General features: G+C 37.7%; 1 protein-coding gene across 1 annotated transcript in view; it reads left to right on the plus strand.

Annotated features, from left to right (window-relative positions):
- The window catches only part of TMTC3 (transmembrane and tetratricopeptide repeat containing 3), a 52,386-nt gene that overhangs the window by 719 nt on the left and 42,972 nt on the right, over window positions 1–8,695 (plus strand). The window lies entirely within an intron of this gene.

Consider the following 8,695-nt stretch of genomic DNA (forward strand, 5'->3'; position numbering starts at 1 on the left):
GGGTAGAAAGATAAGGCACCTCTGTACTCAGCAGCCCTGTTGCTGTCACTCGCTTGGTGACCAAGGGTGGCTTTCCCTAACAACTGCCTTCTTAAACGCTTGCAGCTTTTCTTTGTGCAAGTTTTGCCCATCGGGCTGCTCTCAACCATTCTGGAATGTGATACAACGCTAGGAAAACTTTCTTAAGCTGTAGACTTGAAATCTGAATACATTTTCAACTGTTTGGACCAGTGCATCCATCTTTGTAAAATTTTAAGCACTTTCTTTTCATTTGCTAACTATAATTGATACCGAAGTTTACTTTTGAAAATAATTTCTTTCCAAACCATTCAGTAGAAAATAAAAAACATAATTTTGTGATCCATTTAGAGACGTTCATCGGATTTGTAGTAGTGATCATTTTGTCTAGTCCTTTCCTGGAAGATGGTATGCCAAACATTAACCCTTTTTTGACTATGCCGTATGTCCCCATAAATTATCTTATAAATGAAGGTTTGTACCTGTTGACAGATCTGTTCTTTCTGTCAGTTTGCTTTTTTTAGATCCCACATATAAAGGAGATCACAGTTGTTTTTCTTCTCTCTCTGACATTTCACTTAGCATAATGCCATCATGTTCCATCCATGTTGTCATGATGTCATAAATGGTAAGATTTCTTTTTGTGTGTGTCTGAGTAATATTGCATTGTGTGTCCATACTATTCATACATGTCCTTTATCCTTTCATCCATGCATTTATACTTAGGTTGTTTCCATGGGTTGGCTATTGTAAGTAGCGCTGAATGAATATCTCTTCAAAAGAGTGATTTAGTTTTCTTCAAATATATACCCAGAAGTGGAACTGCTGGATAGTATGGTAGTTCTGTTTTTAAGTTTTTGAGAAACATGTATCATTGTTTTCTATGATGGTTTCATCAGTTTGCATTCCCACCAGCATACACAAGTGTTCCCTTTTCTCTACATTTTTGCCACCAATACTTATCTCCTGTCTTTTTGATGATAGTCATTCTTACCAGGTGTGAAGTAATTGATACTCTGATTGTAGTTTTGATTTGCATTTCCCTGACTTTGCGTGATTATGAGCACCTTTTCATATACCTGTTGGCCATTATATGTCTTTGGAAGAAGTTCCTGTGCCGTTTTTGAATCAGGTTTTGTTTTTTTGTGATTCAGTTGTATGAGTTTTTATTTTGAATATTAACCTGTTTTCATATCTATTTTTGCAAATATATTCTCCCGTTCCATGGATTTCCTTTGTTATGTGAAAATGTTTTAATTTGACATAGGACCATTTATTTTTGTTTTGTTTTTGTTGTGCTTTGGTTCCAAATCCAAAAAGTCATTTCCGGGACCAATGTCGGGGAGCTTACCCCGTATTTCTACTGGAAGGATTATGGTTGCCGGTTGTATGTTCAATTCTTGAATCCATTTTGAGTTGATTTTTGTGAGTGACGTAAAACAGGGGTTAGTTTCATTCTTTTGCTTGTGGTTCTGTTTTCTCAAAACCATTTATTAAAGAGACTATTCTTTCCCCATTGTATATTCTTGATTCTTTTGTCTATTTCTGGCCTCCTGAGTCTGTTCTATTAATCCGTGTGTGTGTGTGGTTTTTTTTTTTTCATGCTAGTTGCAAACTGTTTTGATTACCATAGCGTATTCATTATTTCATTTAATCTTCATAATAGCTCAGTGAAATAGCTGCTTATATTGTTCTCATTTTCCAACTAAGTTAAGAAACCTAGGCTTGGAGAGTTTAAGAACTCTGCTCAGACTTGAGTAGTATGATTGCACACGAATCTTTCTGGTTAAAGGATGTGTTTATAACTGATACATGGCTTTCTCTTGCGTGCTGGATACCAATACTTGTAATGTGCTTATTCCTCTGTCTTGCTGTCTATATTAAAATATGTATTCTGATTACATAACTTTGTTTACTCAAGAATTTGAATAAAATATTCTTCATATTCAGTGTTTTCAATTCATAATTTAGCAGGGGGAGGCAGAGAGGAAAGCTAGTGTTTCTGGAGCACATATGTCATTTACTGTGCTTAAAACTACATACTTGCTTTTGTAGTAGTAATCTGTTATTTTTGCTGCATCACCTTATTTTTGTTCTTGTTTTTTCATTCATTGTGACTTATTTTCTATTTATTATTTTTGTTCTTGTCTGTTTTAGTCTTTTCTACCTTTACCTCTCCTCACTTTCTTATTCACATTTAGGGTACCTGGCCTAATAGTAAGTTTTATTCTCATTTTTCAAAACTGAATGAGTATAGGTTCAGAGAACCTAAGTAATTTTGTAATACTTACTGAAACTAAAGTTATAACCCACATCTCAATTGCAGTACTGATTAAATGCAAAATCTCACTTAAATTTTATAACTTTGTTATTGTTGTTCAGTCTCTTAAGTCACGTCTGACTCTTTGTGACCCCATGAACTACAGCATGCCTGGCTTCTCTGTCCTTCACTATCTCCCAGAGTTTGCTCAAACTCATGTCCATTGAGTTGATGATGCCATCCAACCATCTCATCCTCTGTCACTTCCTTCTCCTCCCACCCTCAATCTTTCCCATCATCAGGGTCTTTTCCAGCAAGTCAGCTCTTCACATCAGGTGGCCAAAGTATTGGAGCTTCACCTTTGGCATCAATCTTCCCACGAATAATCAGCGTTGGTTTCCTTTAGGATTGACTGATTTGGTCTCCTTTCTGTCGAAGGGACTCTCAAAGAGTCTTCTTCAGCACCACAATTAGAAAGCATCAAATCTTCGATCCTCAGCCTTCTTTCTGGTCCAGCTCTCACATCTGTACATGACTACTGGAAAGATCATAGCTTTGACTCTTCGGACCTTTCTAAGCAAAGTGATGTCTCTACTCTTTAATACACATTACTCATTCTAACAGTATTTTAGGGCTTATTCACTCTGCTAGACACTGGGGATGCAGTAGGAAATGGCTTAACTAAGGTCTAGGCTCTAATGCACTGTTGTATGTTTGTACTTAACTGTGGACAAAGAAATTTAACTCAGGTTCTAGTTCAGTCACTTCCTGTGTATAATTTTGAGGAAAATCCCTAAAACCCACTGTTATTCTTCGTGTAGTTTTCTAAATCACTCAATTTTCACCAAGAGAAGGGATTTATCTGACAGTTTTGTAAATGTCTTTACTATAGGAGCACTTGCCTAAATCTGCCTTCTTTCATCTCTTTGGTTTTATGAGCAGTTTTATCTTCCCAGAATCATTTCACAAGAAAGGCTTGCCTTTTATAATTGATACTTCTGTTCTCTGTACCAACCAACCTGCATTCTAGATGTAATTTCCATCCCTTTTATGCTACCTTATCAAGAAAAGGAATAGTAACTTACTGTTCCAGTGTCTAACATAAAGCATGGTGTTGAAAAATTTAGTCTCTACTGTGTACAGAAAATGTTTTGTTTTGCCTTGCACTCATGGAGAGGAATCAGTGTGCAGCAAGCAAACACTTGTCTTCTTTCAACATGAGGAGACTGGAAATATTAGTAGGAGTCAGTGTGAATACAGACCATGCAAGCCAAAGTTTTACTTTTGAAGAAGATATAATCATGAAATTACTGAGCTGAGAAGACGTTCCTCTCCAGGCTAAATACTCCCAGATTTATATAATATAAGTATTTCATAAAATAGTCCTATAGATTTCTTTTTTCCATGATTGTATTGTCGGGATATGGAAGAGTGAGCACTCACTGCAATTTTGAAGGAATTACATTGTTTTCTGTGTTCGTAATGTGTTTATGAGTGGTCAGTTGCATTTGGATTCTTTGCATATAGTGACATTGCATTTGGTAAGCCAGTCAATCTTTCCATCCACTCACACTGTGCATCTGTGTGAATATGCTTTTGTGCCTAGGAAAAGAACTGGAAGTTCCCTTTGGTCTGTTTGTGCTGCCAACAGAATACCGTAGATTCGGTGGTTTATAAGCAGTAGGAATTGCTCACAATTCTGAAGACTGAGAAATCCAAAATCGAGGCATAGCAGATTCAGTATCTAGTGAGGATCTGGTTCATAGCAGGCATCTTTTCACAGTGTCCTCACATGGCAGAAGGGGCACTGGATCTCTCAAATCCATTAATAGGATTAATGCCCTTATAATAACATGAAGCTCCACCCTCATAACCTGATCACCTCCCCAAGGCCCCCTCCTCCAAATAACATCGGGCATTAGGATTTAACATGAATTTGTGGGTGGGGGAAACACACAAACATCCAGTCTATAGCATTCAACAGGGATGTGTTACATTGTTACAGTAAAGTGAATCTCGCTGCCCTCTCTCTGTGTCCTTATGTAACCCTCTCCCTTTGCCCTAACCTCTTCCCTTGCAGGTGACTCTTTTGGACAAAACCCAAGATGGCTCCAGAACTGAACTCAGGATATATATGAGAAGTAGCTCTCCTCCCTTTCTCTCATAATATGCTTCCTTAGAGAATCTTCAAAAATTCTATTGTCTTGACCCTTTATAACCTCTCCCACATTGTTTCTGGGTTTACCTTGCTTGATTGATAGTAAAAAAAAAAAAAAAAAAATGCAGTATGCAAGAACTTGAAAAGTGCATGTGCATTGGGACTTACCATCTGGCTTTGCTGACAGTACCATTTAAAGTTCAGGTTAACCTATTGAAGAATATGACTACAAGAAGTAGAAAGGACTAACTGCTCTTAGCTACATTTAAAGCTTGATTTGCCTAATTTAAAGCTGCATTTGTAATTTTAGTATTTTCATTTTTATTCAGGGACTTCAGATGCCTGACTTAACAAGCAAAACTTTCTCAAAATTTAAACAACTTCTGTAAAGCTAGAAAACTATACTTAAAACTATGGCAACTGCCTTGGTCTTACAAAAATTTCAATATTTGTAAACTTGGCTATAAATTCTTATACTTTTCAACTAAAAGTCTTAAATCCAGAAATTGCATGGTCGATAATTTAATATTATGGATAGGGAGGCCTGGCGTGCTGCAATTCATGGGGTTGCAAAGAATCGGACACGAGTAAGCGACTGAACTGAATTGACTGACTGATGTTATATATTTTACATAATATTGTATTTTAACTTACAGTTTTGAAGCTAGTATATCAGAATTTCTAGTATATATGTTAAATACTCTTCAACATTATAAGTACTCTAAAAATCAAAAACATATTATTCCCATATATAATTTCAAAGTATTAAAACCATCAGTTTAATTTGCTTATTTTTTCTGTTAGTTTTAAACTTTGTTTATGTGAAAACATATAGCCAGGCAGCAGTTTGTCACCCCAAGTATTACCTGGTCAGCGACCTGAGAGGTTTCTGACCCCATACACAAGACTTGATTTTCACTACCTGATGGTGAATGTCTTGAGTTGTTTTGTTTTTCTGAATTAGAGACACACATGATTTTAAAGTAAAATCATTCTTCACTCTATGTTTAAACGCATCAAGTATTCTGTGAATTATATCTTCTTGAGACTGTCATTCAATAGCCTGCTGACCTATTCTATTGTTGCCTGGGTATTACTGCTTGGAACGGCTGTAGTTTGGGTATTTCCTTTGTTACTCTCTTGTGCTTGATTCCCTGTCTCTTGATTTCCCTGTCTTTGTGTTTCTTACTCCCTCATGTTATTGGAGTAAGTCTTCTATTAGTTTCCTGAGAGGAGAATTGTTGGAGGTACGTTTTTGAGATCTTGAATGTTTTACAGTATTTTATTCTGCTTTCCTACTTGGGAAATTACACTTTATTAAAATAAAATTTTAATTTGGAAATGATTACCCAGCAGAAATTTGAAGCATTATTTCCTTTTTGTTTTCTGGATTTTTTTCTCTGGCTGCTAGTATTGTTGGTGAAAAAAAGGGGTTTAATTGGATTCTGACCTTCGGTATGGAACCTGCCTCATTTCTTTCTGAAGGTTTTAGTACCCTCTCTTTTTGTACAGGATTCTAGGTTCAAATGGTAGAAGATAGCTTGAGGGTCTAAAAGCATGTACTTTTAACTTAACCCTCATTTTCGATAAGCTGTGTCCTTTCTATTGTCTCCAGTAGCAGACACTCTGTTTTACCTGCTCCAGAGAAAAATTCTCCAGTCTTCTGCCTTGATGTAGGAGGGAAAGTTACTTGACTGTATGCAGTGAGAAAGGGGTCTAAACTTTAACAAATCCATCTGTTCCTCACCCTACTTCTTGAGTTCCTTTGCACCAGTTTTTGAGAGTGGTGCTGTAAGGGGTGCAGAAAATTTTCGAGTTTTTCCCCCTTCAGTTAAGGATTCACTTTCCTGAGTCATTTAGGAATCCTTTTGCCTTTTTAGCTTCCAAAATGTTCTGAGATCTCCTCTCCAGTTGTCTTTATCCTTGTGAATTTATAGCCTTCCTTTTCTAAGAAGTAACAACTGTTACTTTAGTATGATTGAGAAGGAACTAAGCAGATCTCTCTACTCTTTAAATAAGCAGTATCAACTCTGTCATGATAATAGGTATATACAAGTCCATACCATTTAGATATGCTAAATTGCTTCTGGATTCAAGATAAACCCTTCAATAATTTTTCTATACATCTTCAAAAGGTACAGCTAATTACCTTTCTGATGTGCTGGTTTCAATTTAGCATGTCTTTAAAAAGTGTCAGTCAGTCAGTTCAGTCCCTTGGTTGTGTCCAGCTCTTTGCGACCCCATGGACTGCAGCGCTCCAGGCCTCGCTATCAATCACCAGCTCCTGGACTCATGTCCATTGAGTCGGTGATGCCATCCAACCATCTCATCCTCAGTCGTCCCCTTCTCCTCTCACCTTCAATCTTCCTCAGCATCAGGGTCTTTTCCAATGAGTCAATTCTTTGCATCAGGTGGCCAAACTATTGGAGTTTCAGCTTCAACATCAGTCCTTCCGATCAATATTCAGGACTGATTTCCTTTAGGATGGACTAGTTGGATCTCCTTGAAGTCCAAGGGACTCTTCAAGAGTCTTCTCCAACACCACAGTTCAAAAGCACCAATTCTTTGGCACTCAAATTTCTTTATAGTCCAACTCTCACATCCATACATGACTACTGGAAAAACCATAGCTTTGATTAGACAGACCTTTGTTGGCAAGGTAATGTCTCTACTTTTTAATAAACTGTCTAGGTTGGTCATAGTTTCCTTCCAAGGATTAAGCGTCTTTTAATTTCATGGCTGCAGTCACCATCTGCAGTGATTTTCAGTTCAGTTCAGTTCAGTTTCTCAGTTGAGTCCAATTCTTTGCCACCCCATGAATTGCAGCACGCCAGGCCTCCCTGTCCATCACCATCTCCCGGGGTTCACTCAAACTCAACATCCATCGAGTTGGTGATGCCATCCAGCCATCTCAGTGATTTTGGAGCCCCCCAAAATAAGTCTATCACAGTTTCCATTGTTTCCCCATCTATTTCCCATGAAGTGATGGGACCAAATGCCATGATCTTCGTTTTCTGAGCTTTGAGTTTTAAGCTGACTTTTTCACTCTCGTCTTTCACTTTCATCAAGAGGCTCTTTAGTTCTTCTTCGGTTTCTGCCCTAAGTGTGGTATCATCTGCATATCTGAAGTTGTTGATATTTCTCTTGGCAATCTTGATTCCAGCTTGTGCTTCATCCAGCCCAACATTTCTCATGATGTACTCTGCATATAAGTTAAATAAGCAGGGTGACAATATACAGCCTTAATGTACTCCTTTCCTGATTTGGAACCAGTCTGTTGTTCCATGTCCAGTTCTAACTGTTGCTTCGTGACCTGCATACAGATTTCTCAAGAGGCAGGTCAGGTGATCTGGTATTCCCATCTCTTAATGAAGTTTTCACAGTTTGTTGTGGTGCATACAGTCAAAAGGCTTTGGCATAGTCAATAAAGCAGAAGTAGATGTTTTTCTGGAACTCTCTTGTTTTTTTGATGATCCAGATGATGTTGGCAATTTGATCTCTGGTTCCTCTGCCTTTTCTAAATACAGCTTGAACATCTGGAAGTTCACAGTTCACATAGTTTTGAAGCCTGGCTTGGAGAATTTTGAACATTACTGGCATGTGAGATGAGTGCAATTGTGCGGTAGTTGGAGCATTCTTTGGCATTGCCTTTCTTTGGGATTGGAATGAAAACTGACCTTTTCCAGTCCTGTGGCCACTGTTGAGTTTTCCAAATTTGCTGGCATATTGCGTGCAGCACTTAAAAAGTTAAAGTTTTCTAAATTGTTCTTAACTGTAAAATTATTTAATACCTTCTCATAGGCTCTGTGTATGCATTTTTATACAAATCTTACATCTGATTGGAAGTCTCTTGTTCTTCTCTGATCTTTCCAGAACTCCTACAGATTTATCTCAGGTTCCAGATCTTCTGGCTCTATGAATGATACATTAATTTTCTGTTCCTACTGTAACACATGCCACAATGTGGTAGCTTAAAATAACAGATTCATTATTTTACAGGTCTGTAAGTCAGAAATCCTCAACAGGGCTGTAGTCCTTTGAGGAACTCTAATGAATAATGTGTTTCTTTGCCTGTTCCAGCTTCTGCCTGTACTCGTGGCCCCCAGCTAACCATCATATCACTCTGACCTCTGCTTTTTTTTTTTTTTGACTCCTGTGTCCCTCATTGACTTGTGAGGTTTCTTTTCATTGAATTGGCCCACCTAGATGGTCCAGGATAATATCCTCATCTCAAAATCCTAAATTTAGTCACACCTGTG

The sequence above is a fragment of the Bison bison genome, unplaced genomic scaffold (assembly GCF_000754665.1).
Source record: "Bison bison bison isolate TAMUID 2011002044 unplaced genomic scaffold, Bison_UMD1.0 scf7180017864535, whole genome shotgun sequence".
Classification (NCBI taxonomy): domain Eukaryota; kingdom Metazoa; phylum Chordata; class Mammalia; order Artiodactyla; family Bovidae; genus Bison; species Bison bison.